The sequence below is a fragment of the Dermacentor silvarum genome, chromosome 7, assembly GCF_013339745.2.
Source record: "Dermacentor silvarum isolate Dsil-2018 chromosome 7, BIME_Dsil_1.4, whole genome shotgun sequence".
In the NCBI taxonomy this organism is placed as follows: Eukaryota; Metazoa; Arthropoda; class Arachnida; order Ixodida; family Ixodidae; genus Dermacentor; species Dermacentor silvarum.
This window is the reverse complement of record NC_051160.1, coordinates 8,583,463-8,604,582: the sequence shown is the minus strand read 5'-3', so window position 1 is coordinate 8,604,582 and position 21,120 is coordinate 8,583,463. Positions and strand designations below refer to the sequence as shown.

General features: G+C 49.7%; 1 protein-coding gene across 2 annotated transcripts in view; it reads right to left on the bottom strand.

Annotated features, from left to right (window-relative positions):
• LOC119457505 (thyroid receptor-interacting protein 11) overlaps positions 1-21,120 on the bottom strand; it is a 124,884-nt gene that overhangs the window by 60,172 nt on the left and 43,592 nt on the right. The gene's annotated exons all lie outside the window — the stretch shown is intronic.

Below are 21,120 nucleotides of genomic sequence, written 5' to 3'. Positions count from 1 at the left end.
CGCCCCCCCCCCCCCCCCCATGATGGATCCACTTCCTGGGGGCGGAATACTTTACAGTTATTTTAATAAACGTTATAACAACAAAACACGTTCTATACGAACACCCGCTCATAGTCACAAACACTCCCTCCCGTTCACACTAAGCACACCAGCCGCTCAACGTACATACTCACAACTGAGCAAGTAACTTGGCGCATTCTCAGGGTAATCTATCTATCTATCTATCTATCTATCTATCTATCTATCTATCTATTACAGCGAAGCTGTTAAGGGCTCACTCTTCGATGGTCGCGTCCGGCAATAGGAAAAAACTCTCATTGGCCGTATGCTGTATGTGCGAGTGAAAGCGCACGAGGGCGAGGGACGCGCTCTTTCACGGGGAGCGAACGCACGGCGGAGAGCAAACGCGACTTCACAGTGGAAGGGGAGCGGTGCGCAAGGAGGGCATCGAGGCAGCCTAGACTGTGCGTGTGCGTGCCCACTCTCTCGGGGCTCTCGCCCACCTCTCCCGTAACAGCGTCGACAACGGCATTTAGCCGTTCCGTCACGTAGCCAGCATTTTGACAGCGGTTGTGTGCGGTCACACAAACAACGCGCACAACTGTTGTCGACGGCGGCAGCGTTTTGCCCGCGTTCGCACCGAACGCGCGCGGCGTTGGTGAGGTGTTTATGAAGGACGTGCCAACCTTTGCCGTACACCCTATGGCGGTGTACCGTAGCGACCACAAGGCCCTGTGGTCACTAAATAAATGAAAACCACCGGATCTCAGTCTTTAACAGTTGAAATCACACCATCTCATCTTCATAACTGGAAATACATAATTCCCACCATAGTGGAAGGGTTTTTCTGTCTAACCGGGTGGTCGAATGGGTCAGGAAGAGACCGTCGGACCAACTCAGTGAGTACATACGTGTCGCTCTTGAACGCTCACGCTGACATATATAGTTGCGGGACCCCTGTTCCAAGGAACTCTGGACAAAAACACTTGGACACTGGGTATGTGCCACTCGGTGTTCAGTGCCGCTCTACAATGAACATTCGGCAGAACCCGGCATACTTGATTGTGGCGCGAACGTGAAAAGGGGACTGTTCAATGACACAACTGCGCAGACAGCCAAGGTGTGACGCAGAGCTACATGGTAACATACTTTGCTCATAAAAGCTCATTTCTGCAGAATCACACAATCGGACCCTTTCTTTTTAGCATAAAAAGCTTCCAACAACTCCCTGGCAGTTTCAATGCAACTCCCCTGCAGTCGACGGTAAAGGCCGTTTCACATGATGCGATTTTCATCGCACCGGAAGAGCGGTCCATGCGACGGACGTGCCGTCGTATCGCCGGTATGCTTCCACGGACACCGGCAACTGCGGTCAAATGCCGCGTCGAGAGGACACCACGTGACAGCATATACGACGCTTCGAGAGAGAGAGAGAATAAACTTTAATCCAAAGAGCACGCCCTCCGCTCTGCAGTGGGTGGTCCCCTCAGTCCAGGAGTCCAGCGGCCTTTGCTGCCCTTCTCGCTCGATTGAGCTGGTCCGTCGCTTCAACGTGGCGCTACATACGCGCGAGTTGCAGTCTGTTCGTGTCGGCTCTCACGCGTATTTTTTCACGGTGCGTCTCATTTCAAGGTTCTGTTACTCCCGCTGCGAGACGCGATTGCTCATCAAGCTCGTAAAGCGAACGTGCAAACTATACATCATAATGAATTTTGCACACAAGCATATTTAAAGGGACACTAAAGAGAAGCGGGAAGTTCAGCTGGAATAAAAGAGGGACCTTCAGGAATGTATGCAGTTTTTGTTCGGTGCAAAAATATGAGTTATTAGCGGAGAAATTCGTAAACAAAGACCAAATATCTCTTCCTCAATTTCTATCACCCTAGATTTGGCACTGAAGCAGTGTCGTCACAGATTTCATTGCTCTCAGCGAATCAGAATGCGCCATGATACGTCACCGCTTGCGTAAACGTTTGGCCGAGGCGCTGGCTGCATCATGGCTGCATGGCTGCATGGCCGCTGCGTTTGCATTCGCCGCGATGGATACCGTTGCTGCCGCTGAACCTTGCAACGAAGAGCTCGCCAGGGAAGCAGGACTGCATTTCAGCGATATTCAGTGAAACGGAGCGCGAAATGATCCTCCGTGCTCGAGCGGTAGGTGTTTCCGCGTGCGATGGCGGTGAGCCGCCGGCGGCGCCGGCTGAAAGCAGAGCTTCGTTTTCGTCGACGGAAGGCGTGTGTCCGGTCCGCCAGGCGACGATGTTCGCGACAGAACAAGCGTAGAAAGTTGCGTACGTACTCGGTATGGTTGTTTCGTGGCTTTATTTAATGACATTCAGCACTCACCGAGCCGCCAGTTTGCTGCTGCAGGGGCACCGGTAGGGGGTTTAAAGAAGGTCGCATTGAGGGAACAGCTGCTCGAGAAAAGACTGGCTTCTGGGGCACGCCAAGATACTTTTTTGTAGTATTATACACATAATCCGACGGCGAGAAATGCAGAGGGCACACCATCGGTTTCTCTGGCTATTTTGCCGTTTTATCATCGGGAGCCATTGCGAACGCCGGGTAGCCGGGGATCATCGCGCGGCACCACATGAAAGGACACAATCGGGTCAACAATGCCGCTGCCCCTGAGCAAGCACCTTGGGCCATTTATACAGCCCTCAACACTACACACACGAGGCATTTTCTGGCTGTTTCCCGCGAAGTCAACGTTTTTCGAGCCACGCAACACGCAACCAAACACTGTAGAGCGGAACAAGCGCGCGCTATATGATGCATGGACCAAAAACGAAACTACGAAACTATCACCACCGGATGTATCGCCGTGCCATTTTTTTTCTTATTTAATTTTGATATAAACGTTACTTCCTCGCTTGTAACGGTTTAAAAAGTTGACAAATGCTGTTTATGTACGTTTAAGGTGTATTTCATTTTTGCGTTTTATTAACAGCGATAAATCGCTCTCGACCAATCGCGACCGGCCTGCGTTTGTAATCTCCGACTTCACGAACGTGTAGTGCGGGAAATTCGAAGGGGCGTCAGCACCTATCCTTCAGTTTTTCGCTATTTTCTCGCTTATTAAACATCTGTTCGCCGTAAGAATGGTATGACTGTGATTGTGATAGGATAATCTACCATTAAAGCTCAACTTTGGCTAGGATTAAACAGCAGCTTCTTCAATTTGTTTTCGAAGCGTTACTGCACGATAAGCGGTTTTACCTCTTTTCTGAGGTATCATTTTTTCTTTTTTTACTGCACGGTGTGTATCGGTGCAACGATTATCAAGTGTTACTTTGTTACTGTGCGCCGCGTATCTGATGTCCGCGGTCACTGTTCACATGCGATAGTGTATCGCTAGCCAATGGCGTGCCTCGATTGCACCCAGGCTCCTTTATAAGGCGAAGCCACTGACTCGTTTCTGTCTGTTATGTTCATGCTGCTGTCCGAATAAATACTTGACCTTACGGCGTCTTCGTCTAACATGGCGACGAGGGTGGGACCCTTCGTGCCACCGTCGTCCATAAATCCATGAACCTTCAACTTGTTGCAGACTTTATATCCTTACTTCACCTGTGTTAACCCTTGCTTTAAATGCAGTGCAGTGCTTTTGTTCGTGCTCCCCGTAAACATCCCTGCCTTTCCTTGCTTCCCTCTCTCTACTTCCAGTAAAACACACGCAACAATGTGGAAGCACCTTGTTTTCATAAACAGTGGACAACACATTAAACAAAAAGCAAATCAGCCAGTTCCATCCATTCCTGCGAATGATAGCATCTTTTCAAGTACGGGCGGTTCTTGCACGTCCACAGCTAATCAAGCGTGCAGACGCATCACGAGGCAAAGGCCGTTCCCAACAAGAGAGAGGCAAAGTTGATAATGAGTTTGCATTCACACGCATAGTCATATCATGTCCATTACTGCCTCTATAACTTCAGTATCGTGGAACTTGCAAGATATACAAAGACAACATGACATTTGTGTATCTGAATCTCCCTTGATTGTGATCAGTGCAGGTGCTTACCGATTTATTTCACGATGTGATTTAATGGCACGTGCGTGCAGACGACTCGGCAAAATTCCACCCAGCCGAGTTCACATGAACTCAGCCGTGCTTTGCTCAGACTCATATTCACCAAACTTGTACTCAGCCAGGCTCGCAGAATTCAGCCTCGCGGGTCGGTGTCCAAGTCTGAGCGAGCTGACTCGTGAGTGAAGTTCAGCGATATATGTATACATTCCATGACATTAAAGTGCCTAAGCAAGCACTGCATAGGGGTCCGCGTTGCATCGTATTGAAATAAGGACAACTGTACGCATCGCATCATGGAATTCAATTGACCGTTGCAAGAAAGCTTCGCCTCGTGCCGATTACAACAAGTGCATTGGATCTGCATCGTAGTTTTTGCCGATACTGCTGGCTATCATGGCCATTACTGGGTGGCCATATTTTGTACATTTCAAGAAGAAGTTGAACAAAGAAATGTGGTGCAATATATATATATATATATATATATATATATAGAGAGAGAGAGAGAGAGAGAGAGAGAGATGTTTAAAGGATTGAAATGTGTCGTATCCGACAATGGCCCCGCATTCAAGAGTCAGGCATTTGCAAGGTGGGCAAAAGACAGAAACATTACCCTGAAATTCACAGCACCATACCATCCATCAGCTAATGGGCTAGCAGAGCGAGTTATCCGACATATCAAACAATACACATCAGTATGTACCCAGGATTCCCAGGAGGGTGCTGTCTACAACAAGCAGCTGTGTCGCACCGCAACAGATCTCATATACGTGCACTGTGGGATGCAGTCCTCAATACGCCGCCTTTGAGGAGCCTGCCTATTTGCCTGCGGACGATGGCATTACAGAGAAGCTTCACTTGAAGGAAACCAAGTTCAAAAACAGCACAGGGAAGCGATGAAGAGAACATTTCACCAACGTCATAACACAAATACTCCCGCAACTGCATTAGGCGATATGGTTCTGGTGTGGAAAGGATATCGCGGTCCCAACACAAAACTTGTGGCTCCGCTTAAAGTGGTATAATTGGCTACCAAAGAAGGAGTACTCAAGACCACCGGCTACACGACGGAAAACGGTGCGATGGAAATAGCAGCCATTGCCAACGTCATCCCTTATTTGCAGCGGATGGATGAAACAAAGCCCGGGAGAGTGTAGTGGGCCTAGATGACAAAGGACAGATCTAGTGGGAAGGGGGGGAAGAATAATATATATATATATATATATATATATATATATATATATATATATATATATATATATATATATGTGGTAATGCCGCTTGCCGGGTCCATAAGAGAAACGTACGTCGAACCTAGCAGCTACAGTGAGGCATCGGCTACGGATGGCTGGCGCAGTACCCCCCCCCCCCCTCCCTCTGCAGCCCATGCACCACTCAAATACTCCAGACAAGTGTGTTCAGTCTACACTTGCATTTAGGCACACTTTTATTGTCTGTATCTTAAAGATTTCATGTGGTCTCCTCAAAAATTTCACAATGTTTGGATTCGGAGACTTGCAACGGTAAACAGTTTTATTCGATCGTTGTTCACGAAGAACACACACATACAGCTTACAGATATTGTCGATGCTTAACACTTTCTCTGAGGACAATACGGAACATGCTATTCACATTCAAGCAGCTTTTCAACGGCAAGAAAATGAATCAATCTCCCCTGCATTGGATTAACGCAGGCGATTCAAGAAGGCATAACATCCTTGCTAATACAATCCGCTCGGGAATACCAGATTAGATAGTACCTTGACGGTTTCCTTGAACTTTCATATTTTGGTAGATTGTTTGAAACGGAGGAGCGTCACGTATTGCCACATTGCCACATACTCAGCAAGTTGATTGGTTTCGAATACCTCAGCACGGCAGCCCGACCCGTTGGACCACGGACGACCCAGGCGGGCAAACGGTTCGATACATACATACGTAGCCCAGGAAAGTGCGTACCCTAAGAACGCATTAAAATATCCGATGCTGGGTGGCATCGTGTGTGCCGCTTTGCAGTGAATGCACAGTGAACCCAAGTATGCACCGGCGCTTCTCGTGTCGGCGCTGCGTGTCCAGAAAGACGCATCTCGGAGGCGCCAGATGGCGCCGACTGTTCTTTGGGAATAGAGTCACTGCACGCCAATGCGTCGCTATGTTCATTCACCGTGGACAGTTCTTTCTGGTCATGGAAGAGCGTACAGTGACCCGGCGTCCGTTTGATTGAAGAACGAGACAAGTGCCGGATACCCTGTTGGCATCAACCAGCGGCACACCAGTGATCAAAGCTGGTCCAACGGTTGGTTTCAAACCCTGTTCTACCAGCATGGACGTCCCAGTGACCCAAGTTGGCGGGATTCAGACGGCGTCAAGTATCCTAGGAATGCTAATCGCACCGATAACGTGGGCCCTTTCATTCGTTGCGTGTGTCCGTGCAACGAACGCCTCGAGAGAGACAGCCTCTCTGTGCGGAAGCAGTGCGTGTGATATGCCATAGTTTGTATACCTACTTACACGCCTGAACCGGAAATAGAAGACAACTGGACAGACGCGTCACTTCCGATAAGAGGGCTAACTCTCGCCAGGGACACTTCGGAGCCATCCTCCTCGGGTGCTTTCTACACCGACAGAAAGGTCTTAGGGAGAGGCGATAACAGAGAAGCACGTAGGTCGCCAGCACGCACGTTCACCAACCAAGGGTCGCCTCGAGCTGTGGCGACCGCGCGGGAGGTCGTAAGGCCACCGACAACGACGTCGCCGGTATCGCGTGACACAGCAACGAGGATAGCGACGCCCACTTCCCTGCTCCGGGAGCTCAGAGGAGGCGCGCATGGTCTACAGCGCGCGACTAAATGGGCGCATTAGCATCGCAAGGTGCCGCGTCACCGCCGCTGAGCTGACGCGCGTCCGCACTACGCGGGGCGGGCGAGGAGCATAGCGGGTCGGCGGCGCGGTGCGCATACAATGGTAACGGGACGGCGAGCCGCAAGATCCGCTTCGACGAACGCAACAGGAGAAGACGGAATGCGAAGCTTCTAAGGAGCTCTGCGATGAGGTTCCCGAAGAGAGGGCGAAGGATTGCGACCAGGTCACCAAAAAAGTCGCAGTTCCGCCCGAAACGCGAAGCATAGATTTCGATAGCAAATGGTTAGCCAGTAAGGATAGTAGCTTTATCGCCGTGTAAACTTGTAAATTAACAAGCAGGGTGAGGCAAACAAACACATTTCACTCAACGAGCGCGGAGACTCGCTGTCAAAACGCTGGCGTGGGGAAGAGCGAGCGTGCTGCCTCTCGCTGCAACGCGAACTAAGCGGCGAGATCAGCCCTCGGCGGACTCATCGCAGGTCGCTTTCAAGATAGGGCCCGCGCTCATCCGCAGCCATATCTGTAAAGCGGTGGAAGACGGCGCGCTTCCATCCCGCCTTGGGTTGGTAATATCGATTAAATGCATCCCGCAATTCTTCGTCGATCTCCACGCTTCATTTAATAGACTTCATCGATTAGACCTGTGAGATAATTCGTTTTCGATAGTTTGACAGGAGTGGCGCGAAAATTTGGAAATCATACTGGAATGGCGGCGCACGAACAGTGACTGTGCGGCTGTGGTAGAACGACTGTCGACTGCTGTTTCGAGTCCCGAGTGATGCAGAGCCGGGCGCTTCCCCTCTCTTCCCCCAAGCTGCACACGGAACCACGCCGCCCAAAGCCGGCGGCTTGAAATGCCCTCCAAGTTCAAGGCATACTACTGGCAACCCAGTCGTTGATCGTCGTGCCACTCCCAGTCCACTAAAGAAGTGGCGTGTATTTGACATAGCGATGGAGTTTGTGGCCCAGCAAACCTATAGCGTCCGAGCGTCTATTCTCGCATGTTGGTTGTGTGGCCATTCAAAGAAGGTGGCGGTTTCACCCAGACATCCCAGTCAATTGAAATTCCTTCGCTCTGTAGAAAAGAGCATCTAGTTTAACATCATAAGCCATTAATTTGCCTTCCCCCTGTGCAGATTGCAATTTCTTGCATATTTCAGTTGGACTTCACCTTTCACTTCTGCCATTTTTCTTATTTCTTGTTTAACTGCACGGTACACACAGGGATTCACTAGTGCCATGTATCGTATGTAATTCTGCACTTTTATGCCATTTTATAACACATATTGTTTGCCTTTCAAAAGCCACTAGTGCGAACTATATTAAGATGTTTTACAAGTTAAAGATTATACTTTATCAAACGTTTATACATTTGTGTTTCAAACTTAGTTCCACCTGGCAAACATTAAAATAGGGTCCTACAAAATTATACAACTGTGCTTAAACCTTTTACAACGAAGCTGTCTATGGCTAGTGTTGCGTGCATTTTTCCTGTCCGTCACCAAATCTGCGTGTGCAAAAACTCAGCTCCCGAATTTGATGCAAAATCGCTTCAATCTATGCAAAGGCTTATACGTCTCATCACTTGGATATGCATTTTCAGTAGATTAGTTATCAATAGGCACCATTTTCAAGATCAGTAGACTCTCAGGTAGATAATAAGGGCTTCTCAAAGATTTGTCGCTGTGCGACCCGCGTCGGCCATGTGTACGCTCGCACCATCCTCTCTTTGTCGTCGTTCCAAGCGTTTGCGTGCCTAGTTTCCTTCCGCTCTCCCGGTGTGGCGGTCCCGTCCCGCGTGTTTAGTTTCCTCCGGCTCCCCGAGGTGGCGGTGGTCTTCCATGCAAATTAGAGTTACTGTATATGCTACCAAAAGTAGCAGATATCATAAGAAGCCAACAAACATTGACACCAAGAAAACATAGGGGAAATTACTTGCACACACTAATTGAATTGAAGAAATGATAAATTGATGGAAAATGCAAACGGATGAAAAAACAACTGTCCGCAGGTGGGGAACGAACCCACGTCTTTGCATTACGCGTGCGATGCTCTCACCATTGAGCTACCGCGGAACCGTTTCCCCATCCGCTTTCTGGGGGTATTTATGTTTTACAACTAGAACTCTGGGAGTGTTAGCCAGCGCCACCACTCACAAACCATAGGGCGGATGTGGAACATCCTTTCTGCCGCAGGCGTCACGAGCACGTGATCTTTTTGGGTGATGGCAACTGGTCAATAAACCCACATATGCTCCCTGAAGGCATCGATGTTGCCGGATTCGAGCCCTCGTTATGTAATGAACGAGAAGAAAGGGAACTCGGGCCCCTCGGTTCCCGTATCTTGAAAGCGATCTGTAGACGACTTATAGCTTTCTATGCGCCGTGCTTTCGCCGCTCAGTTTTCGTTGAAGCGATATACCCTACGAACTTTTGCTCGCCACTGTTGCTGCGGCGCTTGCTCACGCCAGCGTTTTGACAGCGGTTGTCTGCGGTCGTCGAGTGGGATCGTCGAGTGTTTGCTTCTGCGAGCTGACGCCATGCTTGTTAATTCAGTTATTAAGCGAGTGTGTCCAAGTTTCGTCATCATCGCCTATTGTGAAGAAAATACCGCGCCTCCGTCCAGCGGCATCGCCAACGCTCGGCCCGCTCGGCTCGCGCTGCTGATCGCTGGTTTCTTTGGAGACGGTGCCCCACGCTGCCTCGCCGTTCCTTGAACTCGTAGCGTCCTTGAAGAACACCGCCAATAAACCTCTTCTCAATTGGTGGAGGTTGCTGGAATTTCCCCGTCGCTTGCACCCTGGAGCTTCGAACACGAACGCTTCCGCCGATCATGGCCGACAACACAGACCCGCCGGCGCCTGCGCCCCAGTCCGTCGCACAGTCGTCGCCAGTCCGTCGCACAGTCAGCAGCCCGTCGCCCCAGTCGGCAACGTGATCCGAAGGTTTTCAGCGTAACAGATGACACCGACGTGAAGGACTGGTTTACGTCGTATGAACGGGTGAGCGCGCATAACACGTGGGACGACGCCGCGAAGTTGACCAATGTCATATTTTATCTTACTGGTGTTGCCTAACTCTGGTTCAATAACCATGAAGTCGACATCCCGACTTGGTCAACTTTCAAGACGTCTTTCACTCAGGTGTTTGGTCGACCTGCTGTCCGCAAACTACGCGCTGAACAGCGCTTGCGAGCCCGTGCACAGCAGACTGGGAAAACTTTCACGAGCTACATTGAAGAAGTCGTCGACCTTTGTAAGCGTGTCAACGCCGCCATGCCCGAAGCTGATAAACTTCAGCACATCCTCAAAGGCATCGATGACGGCGCATTCCAGAAGCTTTTAGCCAGGAATCCGCGCACCGTTTCTGAAGTGGTCACGTAATGTCAGAGCTACGAAGAGTTGAAGAAACAACGCACCCTAACTCGGCAGTCTCTGTCGACCGCCGACGCGCTAGCGAGTCTGGTTGCCGTTTCCGACCACTCTCCACTGCCTCAGCATATTCAAGACTTCCTGCGCGAGGAGGTTGCCCATCAACTTTCCTTAGTACGTACCCTTCACTCAGGAGCCATCTTGTGGTCTGCCTTCAACGCTCCGCACTGTCATTGCCGAAGAGGTCGCTCAAGTTGTTCCAGTCGCTCACCACCAGCCACCTGTGGACGCGCCTCTTCCATATGCGCAGGCCGCGCAGCCTGTGGCCGCGCCTCTTCCCTATGCGGAAGAGGCGCGGATGGATAACCGGTGGACTCTAATAGTCCACCGGTTATCCATCCTACGCATTACATAGCCTGCCCAGCTCCATTTTTTCCGCTTAATGTCAACTAGAATATCAGCTATCCTGTTTGTTCTCTGATCCACACCGCTCTCTTCCTGTCTCAACGTTAGGCCTAACATTTTCTTTTCCATCGCTCTTTGTGCGGTCCTTAATGTGTTCTCGAGCTTCTTTGTTAACCTCGAAGTTTCTGCTCCATATGTTAGCATCGGTAGAATGCAATGATTGTACACTTTTCAACGACAGTGGTAAGCTCCCATTCAGGGTTTGGCAATTCCTGCCGTAAGCATTCCAACCCAATTTTATTCTTCTGTAAATTTTTTCCCCATGATGAGTAATTGACCTAGATAAACGTACTCCTTTATAGACTCTAGAGGCTGACTGGCGATCCTGAATTCTTGTTCCCTCGCCAGGCTATTGAACATTATCTTTGTCTTCTGCATATTAATCTTCAACCCCACTCTTACACTTTCTCGGTCCTCAATCATTTACTGTAATTCGTCCCCATTGTCCAAGTTTATACAGCCAATAAAACTATTATCCTTACTCCGTATAGCTCTCTATTAATTTGCTATCGCAATTGATGCTTCGCCTTGCGGGCGAAACTGCGGCTTTTCTGTAGGACATATTAAGAGGTGCGTTTGCTTGCACTAATTTGTCATTATCTAAGCCCATTGGCTGGCACTTTCACTCGGACCACATATAACCTGCGTATATCACGGTGTGGTCTACTGCAGGGACGCCGAAGAAGACGGACAGAGCGCGTTACGCTGTTGAAAAATACATCAGTGTAGCTAGCATGCACATTTCATGGAGGCGCGGGGTAGCGGCACTGTATCTCCGCAGCGGACGCCGCACCGCCACGAGTCCACACCCTCGGGACTTTCAGCGGCACCGTCGCTGTTGAAGACTGGCTAACCAGCATAACGCTACGCTTATGCTCGCCAACGTAATATTCTACCTGCAATAAGGCACGCCTCACGTGTGGCATAGTACGCAGGACTTGACGAGCTGGAAGGTCTGCAACGATCTTTTTTGGAAAAAAAAAAAAAACAGCGGCTTAGCTCGGCTATGCCAGGATATACGTAGCGTTCGGCCACATCGTTCAGAACCGGTAGACTTGGTGGCATGGGCGGGTAACGATACCCATTGGTAACGCTAAAGAGTGGAATCTTCTGCTTAACAAGAAAGTTCTTGCACGTTGTACAAAACCGCGATCCGCAGAAATTGCTTAGCTTATGCAGTGCCACTGATCCGTTTGCCAAGAAACGCGGAGGTTGTAAAAAGAATCATCAGAGCCCTTTTGTGTCGTGCGTAAAGAATGTTGTGTATCGCCTTCCGTTATAGTGCGAGAAAGTTTACATTGGGCAGTCTGGGAGGTGCCTGAATGATTGCTTAAGAGAACACAAACAAAAATGGAACCGATACCGAGATGTTTCTGTGCATTGCAGTGGTTGTGGGTGCAAACCCTTGCTCAATGAGTGTTCCGTTTTGTATAGAAATGTAGATAAAGTTACGCGAGAGGTTGTTGAAGCCACTCTGATAGCGAGGGCCGGTGATAGCTGCATCAGCTCCCCTTCAGTTGCGCTGACTACAAATGAATTTGCGTTCCTGGATGCGGCTGGTTTTCATGTGCGATGATTGGGCCTTTTCTGTATGCGGGCCTACAAATACGGTTGTTTCTCGAAATAAACACTAAGTTGAAAGTTAGCGCTCGTCCTGTTCTCTCGTTCTTGTCCGTGTCTTCTAGCGCTATGACCACCTCTGATGAAGGTATGATCGGCTTCTGGGGCGTAAATACACGCCACACTTGCGTAATGAGAGCAGCATTCCGGGCAAGTTGGTAGTCCATTACTAAAGTATTATTGCGCAACAAAATGACATGGACGGCAGAGAAGAATTATTGCGCTTGTTGTGAGTGTTCTTCTCTGCCGTCCATGTCCTTTTGTTGCGCAATAATACTTTAGTAACACACTTGCGTAGATCGCACGTGTGTTTAACGGCGCCCGTGTGCTGCGTCGTCTGCTTCGCACCAGCACCAAGGCGGCACTGACAGTGGAGTGACGCCCCCAAACACGTACCGTAGCAGCAGAGCGTCCAAGTTAGTTGGTGCAAAACACGTCTTTCGATCACGCATCGGCGCTTATGATTCACTACGGGCCTCCGAGATAGATCTGTAGCGCACTGACGATGGCCACACAGAACAGCGCGGGTTTCAGCGTGGCCATCGATCACGCGACGTTATAGTACTACGCTGGACGAGCAAGCGTATCGCGCGACGTAACGTGCGTAATGGTTGACGCCATTTCACTTTGGTTAAATTTGTTATAATTGAGCAGTGTGGTATATAACCGCCTAATTTTATTAATAACAGCCTAAGCAAACGACGCGTGCCTCGTGTGAAGTGAATAGCAGACATTTTCGGACTTTATCTGCCACTGGTAAAATTTTAGACGGTCCTGTTGCCTGTAAGGACGCACCCACGGGCGGCAGCTGCTTCCCGCGTGTCGAGCATCGCGCGGCACAGCGACAAACTGCGCAACGCACGCACGCACAGTGACACGACGCGGCTCCGACGAAGCGCGACCGACGGCCCCTTTTCACACATGGCCAGGCAGCCACAATGGGCGCCAAAACAGGACGCCCGAGGAACGCCTGTGTGTATGTACGGCACAGAGGCCAATTAATTAATATGCGCTAATCAGCCAGCCATGGCTCGAACGCCCCGCTATCGGTACCGCCGCTCGAGGTCGCTGCGAGTGAGCGGCTTCCTGCGCGCGCTTCGTGCGGCGCCATCCGGCACCATCGGCAAAGCGGCGTGCTTTGAAAAGCAAATTCACGATTCGGATAACCTGACGGCAGGGCAGGCGTGCCACACCGACGGTGGACCTGACATACAGCCGGACAGAGCAACGAAAAAACGCAGCTATATAGACTCCGAATGACACTTGTTCGAATCGGCCACGCACGTCACGAGGACGAAGAACGAAAAGGCGCATCTCGGGCTTCGTACCACTTGCAGCGATGGAAGCGAAATTTTACTTTTTGGAGCGAAATTCGGGGCAGAAAAAACAACTGCTAGTCTGGAGCAGCTATTGGTGTTTTCGGAACAAATGACAAAACATGTACGTCATACGACTCCTGGAGTTAAAAGCAACACCGAAGCGTCTCATAAATGTTGACATTTATTACGAAGCATATTGCACATACAATAATCAACGCAAATTGCAAGAAACACACAATTAAGAAGATGGATGGTTATCGAACGCGTTGTAAAATGAGCAATATACTTAAATTACTAGTACTTGCGGCAGAAATGAGAACAAAGCCGATAAAGCTGAGCATCAGAATGTAAAAGTAATCTATCACATATCACAGTTGTCACAGCAGTAGTTGGTAATCCCCCAGTATGAGATAAAATTTCCCAGTGCAGTTTCGAAGCAGGTTCGGAGCAGTTACTATAAAAAAATGACAGTTTGGAGCAGAACGTAGCAGAATTTCTCTTTTGGAGCAGTTTGGAGCGATTGGAGCAGCACTTCCATCACTGCACTTGTGTCCAAGAATGGGCTGAGGGCCGGGCCGACATCATCCTTTGGGCACCTCCGGCAAGTAACACACCTTACGAAAAGTAGCTTAGCTTGGGCTTCAGTAATTCCTTCCCTGTGTTAATGACATAATCAAGCCATACCGTTCTTGCCGATCTGCTAGTGACGCGTGTGGCAGTGAATAATGAGCTACGGGCACATCGAAACAAATGTAGACGTCACAATCTTTGGGCACGCAACCCAAGCTCGACTTGGCTTCTTGCTGGGACGGAACGCAAACCCCTTGCCTCGTGTACAGTCTGAAACCCACTATCACACTGCACTGTCGGGCCCGTGTTTCAATGCCACAAACTAATATGTGTCCGAAAAATGACCTCGGCCAAGATTCCCCCCTCCCACCCCCATTTCGTTCAACCGAAGGAGTCCAACGACCGAAGCCATATACAACAAAGCTCAACACGTTTCGACCCGGTCAGTCCGTACGTGCGACAAAGTTTCACACTTTTGTCCTACCAGTATGTCACGACAAGAAAGGCTGCGTGGCTAACACGGCTACCCATAGACAGAAATGATACTGTGAACGGTTAGGGCTGTAACACAAGTAAAACCACGACAATAACAAAACCGCCTTTCCGTTTATGACGATGCAACAGAAGAGTGCAAGAATGTGCAACCGGAGCTGTCGGGCATTATAAAAATGAAATCTGGTTTACTGATTGGTATTTAGCAGGAAAAAAAATGCAAATGTCGGCACATTTGGCGTTGCCGAACTGGGTCAAGTCGGGACATTTACTCAAAAGTCGGGACTGCTGGCAACCTGAGCTGCACTGCTCCCGCGCCACGTGACAACCCGTCTGAGCGAAACAGAGCACGCAAAAGCGCTGCCGCCCTCCCGAAACCGCGATGGAAACGAAACACGCCGCCATGCTCTGCAGTATACACGAAACGATTGCACACCTCCATATGTAGCGCGCACAGGCGGCAGTGACGAGATCGCATCCTCGATACGCCATGCCTTTGCTGCTCGCTTCTTTTTTTTCTGCGTATATCGGTTGTTGCTACACCCGCAGGTGCCGCAGTTCCTGTCGCCCTACCATGGCGGAAAAATAATAGCGCTTTGGCTTGGTTCTTTCGTGTTACACGCCAGGGCTATTGCGACACAAACGCACCCGGCCGTGAGTTCGGCGGCCACGGGGGCATGCACGTGCGCATAAATAAAAAATAAAGATACGAGGAGACCACGCATGTGCTTAGCAGCATATCGCGCGCATGCGCAATGCTTCGCGCGGAGCTCACTCATTTATGTGCATACGTGTGCGAGGAAGTGGGTCGCATGGGAACGCTCTTCACCCAATATGTGCTTCTTGGGCGTCGACTGCGCGGTGTACACAGGCTGACAATAGAGACGCGTTGTGACAGACTGCTCTTGCGATATACGCAGCCTTGATCCGGCACGCTCTGACACACGCACGCATGGTGCCGATCATAGCGAATATATGCACAACGGCTGAGCATGTCTTCGGCTTACCGCCGTCTTCCTCAGTGCGCTAATTTATTACTAAGCCATATGCTGCAGAGCATGGCATATACGCTATATTCGAGCCATGTATTACAAGGCTCAACATCACGCTCCTAAACGCCATATACTATACATACCAAGTGGCTATGCAACAATTCGATTTGTTCGTTTAGCTCGGGTCACTGAGGCGCCGCGACCAAGGTCCACGCACAGTGGCCGCACCGCGGAGGCGAAATGTGCTCATTGGAATGGTGGGATTGATTTGCATGGTTTAACGTCTCAAGGTGACACGAGCGAGGTGGCTCGGCATGTGTCGCTCGATCACACGGCTTCTCCATAATGAATACAATATAAATGTCCAGGTTGTGTACATTTTTTTTTTTGTAAGTACATGCCTATAAGGCTGTGATTGTCAGTGTATTTTCTGCATTGTAACAATTATTTTCCACCCTGTAACGGCCCAAAAAATAGGCTAGCAGTATTAATAAATGAAATGAAATGAATGAAATGAAACAAATCGTACGGTGTATTACTGATTGTCTCTTTGAAAGGAAGGAACCGGATACCATGATGTGAGGAAGTTCTTTTTCGATAGCTATAAGTTATTTGTAAAATGTCCCGAAAGTAGCATGCGTCTCATGACAAAGAATAAAACGGTGTTCTATTGTCTTGGTTGCAAAGTCTACAATTTGCATTGCGGGGCATATGTACTCCTTTTTTCACGAAGCCATGCTTTAACAGGCAAGCTGGAAGTGTACAGTTAAAAAAAAAAACAAAAAAAAAACAAGATGTTTTCGCTGCTGGCGTTATACGAATTCTATGTACACGGCAAAGAGCACAGGTCTGACCAAACAGAAACAGCTAGATACGGTTTCGATACATCGGTTCCGGGAAAAGGTTATGCCATCTGCGCAAGACACTGTGTTCTAAACAAAAGCCATAAGAACGTCTGAATCCCCGAGCACGGAGATCATTCCTACGGTTGGCTCAACCATGGCAGCAGCGCCAGAGTTGCCACTTTGTAGTGTAATTATTGTGTATATACATATAGAAAGCCTTAAAGGGTCCCACATTCACGCTTGTTGAACCCCGACGGCAAGAAATGGTGAAAACAGCATTCGCTTAGTCTCATGCCGAGGGGCAGGACATATGTTTTGGCGCTGATCCTTTGTCTTGATGCTGTTAGGCCTACTCAGACAATGCCGACATAGCCTCCTATATAGGAGGCTACAGTAAAAGTCTGATTTTAACACAGCAGACGGCGCCACAGCCTTATCGCTGGTGATGCGTTTGCGGTGCGGTAAGCTTTAAAAACGTATAATGGCTGCCTACATCATTATTGTATATACGACTCCGCTCTTGTACGGTAGGCAATGAGGGTGACGAGCAAACGCCAACTATAGACGCCGAGCAGACGGCGTGAGAATATTCAGAGGCGCGTTTGTTGTCGGCTAAGCCATGCCAGGGTCCTTTAATACTTTCTAAGGACCCTGGCCATGCTAGGCAAACCTCAAGGAACGGCTCAGAAAGAGTGTACTGCAAATCAAACGAAGCGCCAGCATTCAAGCAAACGCGGTCTATAGTTACAGCGCCGAAACATCTGGTCGTCCGGCTGTGTGTTTGCACCGACGGCCTGGTCATACAGCCGTTTTGGGCCTCCGACGCGGGCTGCGTTTCGCTCTAAATGAAACATTGCCTGGAGTGAACTATAATATACTCTGTCTCATAAGCAACGTTTAGTAAAGCCAAGGCTGTAAGGCGTGGGAACACAGGTGCGTGCGCAAGGTGATCCGCACGTCTGCTCATATACCAAGGAGGTTATAAAAAAAGAACGCTTCACCTTGCACTCGGCCGCGCAACGCTTGAAACAGCGAAGCTGGGCGATCGTCGCCCAGCATTTTCCGCAAGTGCGCACGAACTTTTCATCTTATTACTCATGATGATGATAATTTATTTTCGCGCGTCTCGGATTTACGGCCGTCACTGCGCGTTGCATAGCACCGCTTGCCACACCGACACTGCGTTGCAATGCCCACACCGCGTTCCAGCAGATCCGCTCCGTGAATACGTCTCTCTCTCGCTGTCATAGCGCGCAAAACCTCGTCTTCACCTCGCAGAGCACGAGCGTTCGAACGCGCCAGCTGTGCACGAAGACGCTCGAACGCAATTATATGGTTCGCATAAATGCATGTTCTGCAAGCGTGGCTGCAGCCTCCTAGTGGTTACGACGCTCGCCTTGGGACCGTGACTACGCGGGTTCGAATCCCACCTCGGCAAGAAAGTCTACTTTCTTTTATTTCTTTATACGAACCACGCATTTCGGCTAGCGCAAACATCTTCACTGTTAAATTACAGCGTAAGCTGTTATGGGCTCATTCCAATAGCCGTTTCTGGTCGCGATGATGCCGCCGCCCCGTAGCCGCTATCACCGGAAATGCGAAAAAAATGTCGCAGTTTCACCCGACAGGCGAACCATCAATTGCGATAGCAAATTAGTAGAGAGCTATTCGGAGTAGGGATAGTAGTTTTATCGGCTGCATAAACTTAGACACATTCGCTTACTAACTGAATTAACAAGCGTGGTGTCAGCGCACACAAGCAAACATGAATACATCACACTGAATGACCCCAGACAACGACTGTCAAAACACTGGCAGCAAGCGCAGCCGCCGCAGCGGGCTAAAGTGTACGTAAAACATGGCGGCGGTCCCGGTCGCCCGCTTCGAACTGAATTTGGCGTTGTTTTTGTAGAATTCACTTCGTTCGTAGCAAATGACTGCGTAAACGGCTTTTGCTTAGTCTCATGCCGCTTCGCCGAGAGAGTGTTATGGCTAATCTTGAGGAATTTTCGAGATCGCTTCTCGTTTCGAACGCGCCTAAGCCTAACGAGAGAAATTTTTTCTGAGATGCGAGCGCCATCTGTCGCTAAAGTCGGAAGATAAGCGCGACGACGGCATATGGCCTCTGAGATGGGAGGATGTCGGAGGCTATGGTAGACAGCTTGTACTGCTTGTCTGTTTCGTTGCAGATCGACGGACATGTGAAGTAAAAATACAACGCGCTCCTGGCTTCCACTGCGCTGCCTATCGCACTTTCCGGACGCACACACACATAGAATTAGGTGCCCTGTGTATGCGAAATTCAAAGCGTAATGGAATAGCGTCCCGCACGTAAACTACGCTATCACGCTATACTAAAACTCTCTTTCTGCAAAGTTCGTTTGCGGAACGGTAACGCTATTTCCCGTAACCCCGCTATTACGCTAACGCTAAACTAAAACTGTCTAATGACAATGGTTACTAGACGGACGCCGACCACGTCGCTCGGAGCAAGAAACTCTTGGAAAAGGGCCGCTTCTACGACGCTTTCTCACGGCCGCTCGACAGACCCGCTGGTCGCCAAGGTCATTCCCCAAACAAACCCATCCATGGCTGGCCCTTCCAGGGAACCCAGGCGCGTCAGTTCAAGGCAGGCGCGAAGCCGCCTGTTTACGAGTGTCCCCGCCTTTCTGTGGGGGAGTGAGCAGTGTGTGCCTGAGGGCACTTCTCCGAATGTGTTCGGGGAACGAAGGCACCGGGGGATTATTCGTACTCTCGCCCTCAAGGCGGACCCTTCGGTGACTCTCCACGCTACGATTGGAGGATGGTGGGACCGCAGCTTGGCCAGAGGGCTTTTAAGGGGACTTTTGTGGCTCTCCGGGTGCTTCGATCCAGTCATGCTAGACTGATGAGATGTAACGTTCTCTACTTCTCATGTAAATATTGTAAATAAACCCAGTACTCTTCGTTCTCGATGAGAACCTGTTTCTCCCTTCAACAACGTATTCAGCGTGGATGAGACAGACGACGGCATGGGCCAGCTACCCCTTTAGATATGCCCGACCCCAACTCTTACAGTGTCTAGAAAGTGTGGAAGCCATGTCGAGCAGGCTTAATAACGGTAGCAACGGTGGTGCTGAAACTGCACTCAGTTGGCGCCCCTGCCTAGAAAACTTATTTTCAGTCGTGAGAATGGTTTCCCCGGTGGTGAGCGCATATGACTTGAAGAATGCTCTAAAAATAGTGTCGGTCAGTCAGTTTCTAAAGGTTTCACAAAACTCAAGCTACTAAATTGACGATAGCAGCTACTTGGTGGACTTCTTCGCTACAGAAATCAAGGAGGTACAGAGTGAAATCGCAGTCAGCATCGAGCCACGGCATTGGTGAATTAGAACCTTCGAGTCAAGCTGGAAGCGTCATCGTGGCCCACTTGGCAGGTTTCTTAAAGAAGTTCGTCATTTTGTAAAGACACCAAAGGCTTGCCGTCCGTGTGTTGAAATCCTGACAATAGATGACATTTCCGAGGAGTATGCTCTTGTTAGCATTGAAGAGGATGTGAAAGATGGCAAGAACCATGTATAGGTAAACCATGGTGTGTTAAATTTTGTGTCCTGTGAAGCAGTGTTAAAAAAATTGAAGGACGCTTAAGCTTCGCTTTTAAGAGTAGAACGCGATAGCGTTATCGGGACCCGTTCGCATCACTCGCATACGGCAAGTAGGCTTCATTCACTGCAACACTGAACGTGGGAAAGTCAGCTTACAAAGACCAAGCTTACACCGATCCCCTTAAAGTCGACTTCACTTTTAAACAGAAATGCATTGTTGGAAAGACGTTTTTCCAGGCGCAATAAAAGTGGTCTTATATTAAAATGTGAAGGCCCTAGCACCTTTTTTCTATTTTATTAATTGTTTGCTATTGCCCCGACGCGCGCGCGCGTGTCCAAAACGAATTAGCAGGCGAAGTCCCAATTTGACCTGCCTAGGATGCGAGCGCCATCTGGATATCATTTTCGCAAGTAGCATGGCTACAGCTGATGCAGCAGTAAGCGGGGAAGTGAGCTGGTCCTCGTACGAGGCAAGGGATGCGAGGTCCAAACTACAATACGCCGGCAGACTAAAACCCTGGCCGAGAGCCTGGTGCTGACCGGAAACACTGAGGAGGAGCGAGCTGCACGCGCCGAAGCCACGAAGACCCAGCTAGAGCAGTGGGAACGTCAGGGCAGGTGCGCCGAAAATCCTGGCAAAAAAACAACCAAACAGTCCTTTGACATTCCAGCACCTCATCACGCCAAATGCGCGAGCCTCTGCCGTCTCCAGCTGATCGCGACCGACGAAGCGGCAACACGGTTGGATGGGACGCGGGGGACGCGCCCACCTGACCCCGGCATGGATGGTGGACCGGATTGTGCTGGCTTTGGTGATGTCCGGGACGACTGGTGAACAGTGAACCGGACCAACCAGACGGCCTCCAAGACTGTGACTACTAGTACACTGTACTGTGACGAACTGTGTTTTATGTTTTTCCTCTCTTTACTTTATACGCCTCACTTCATTTCCTTTCTTGTTTTTCTACATC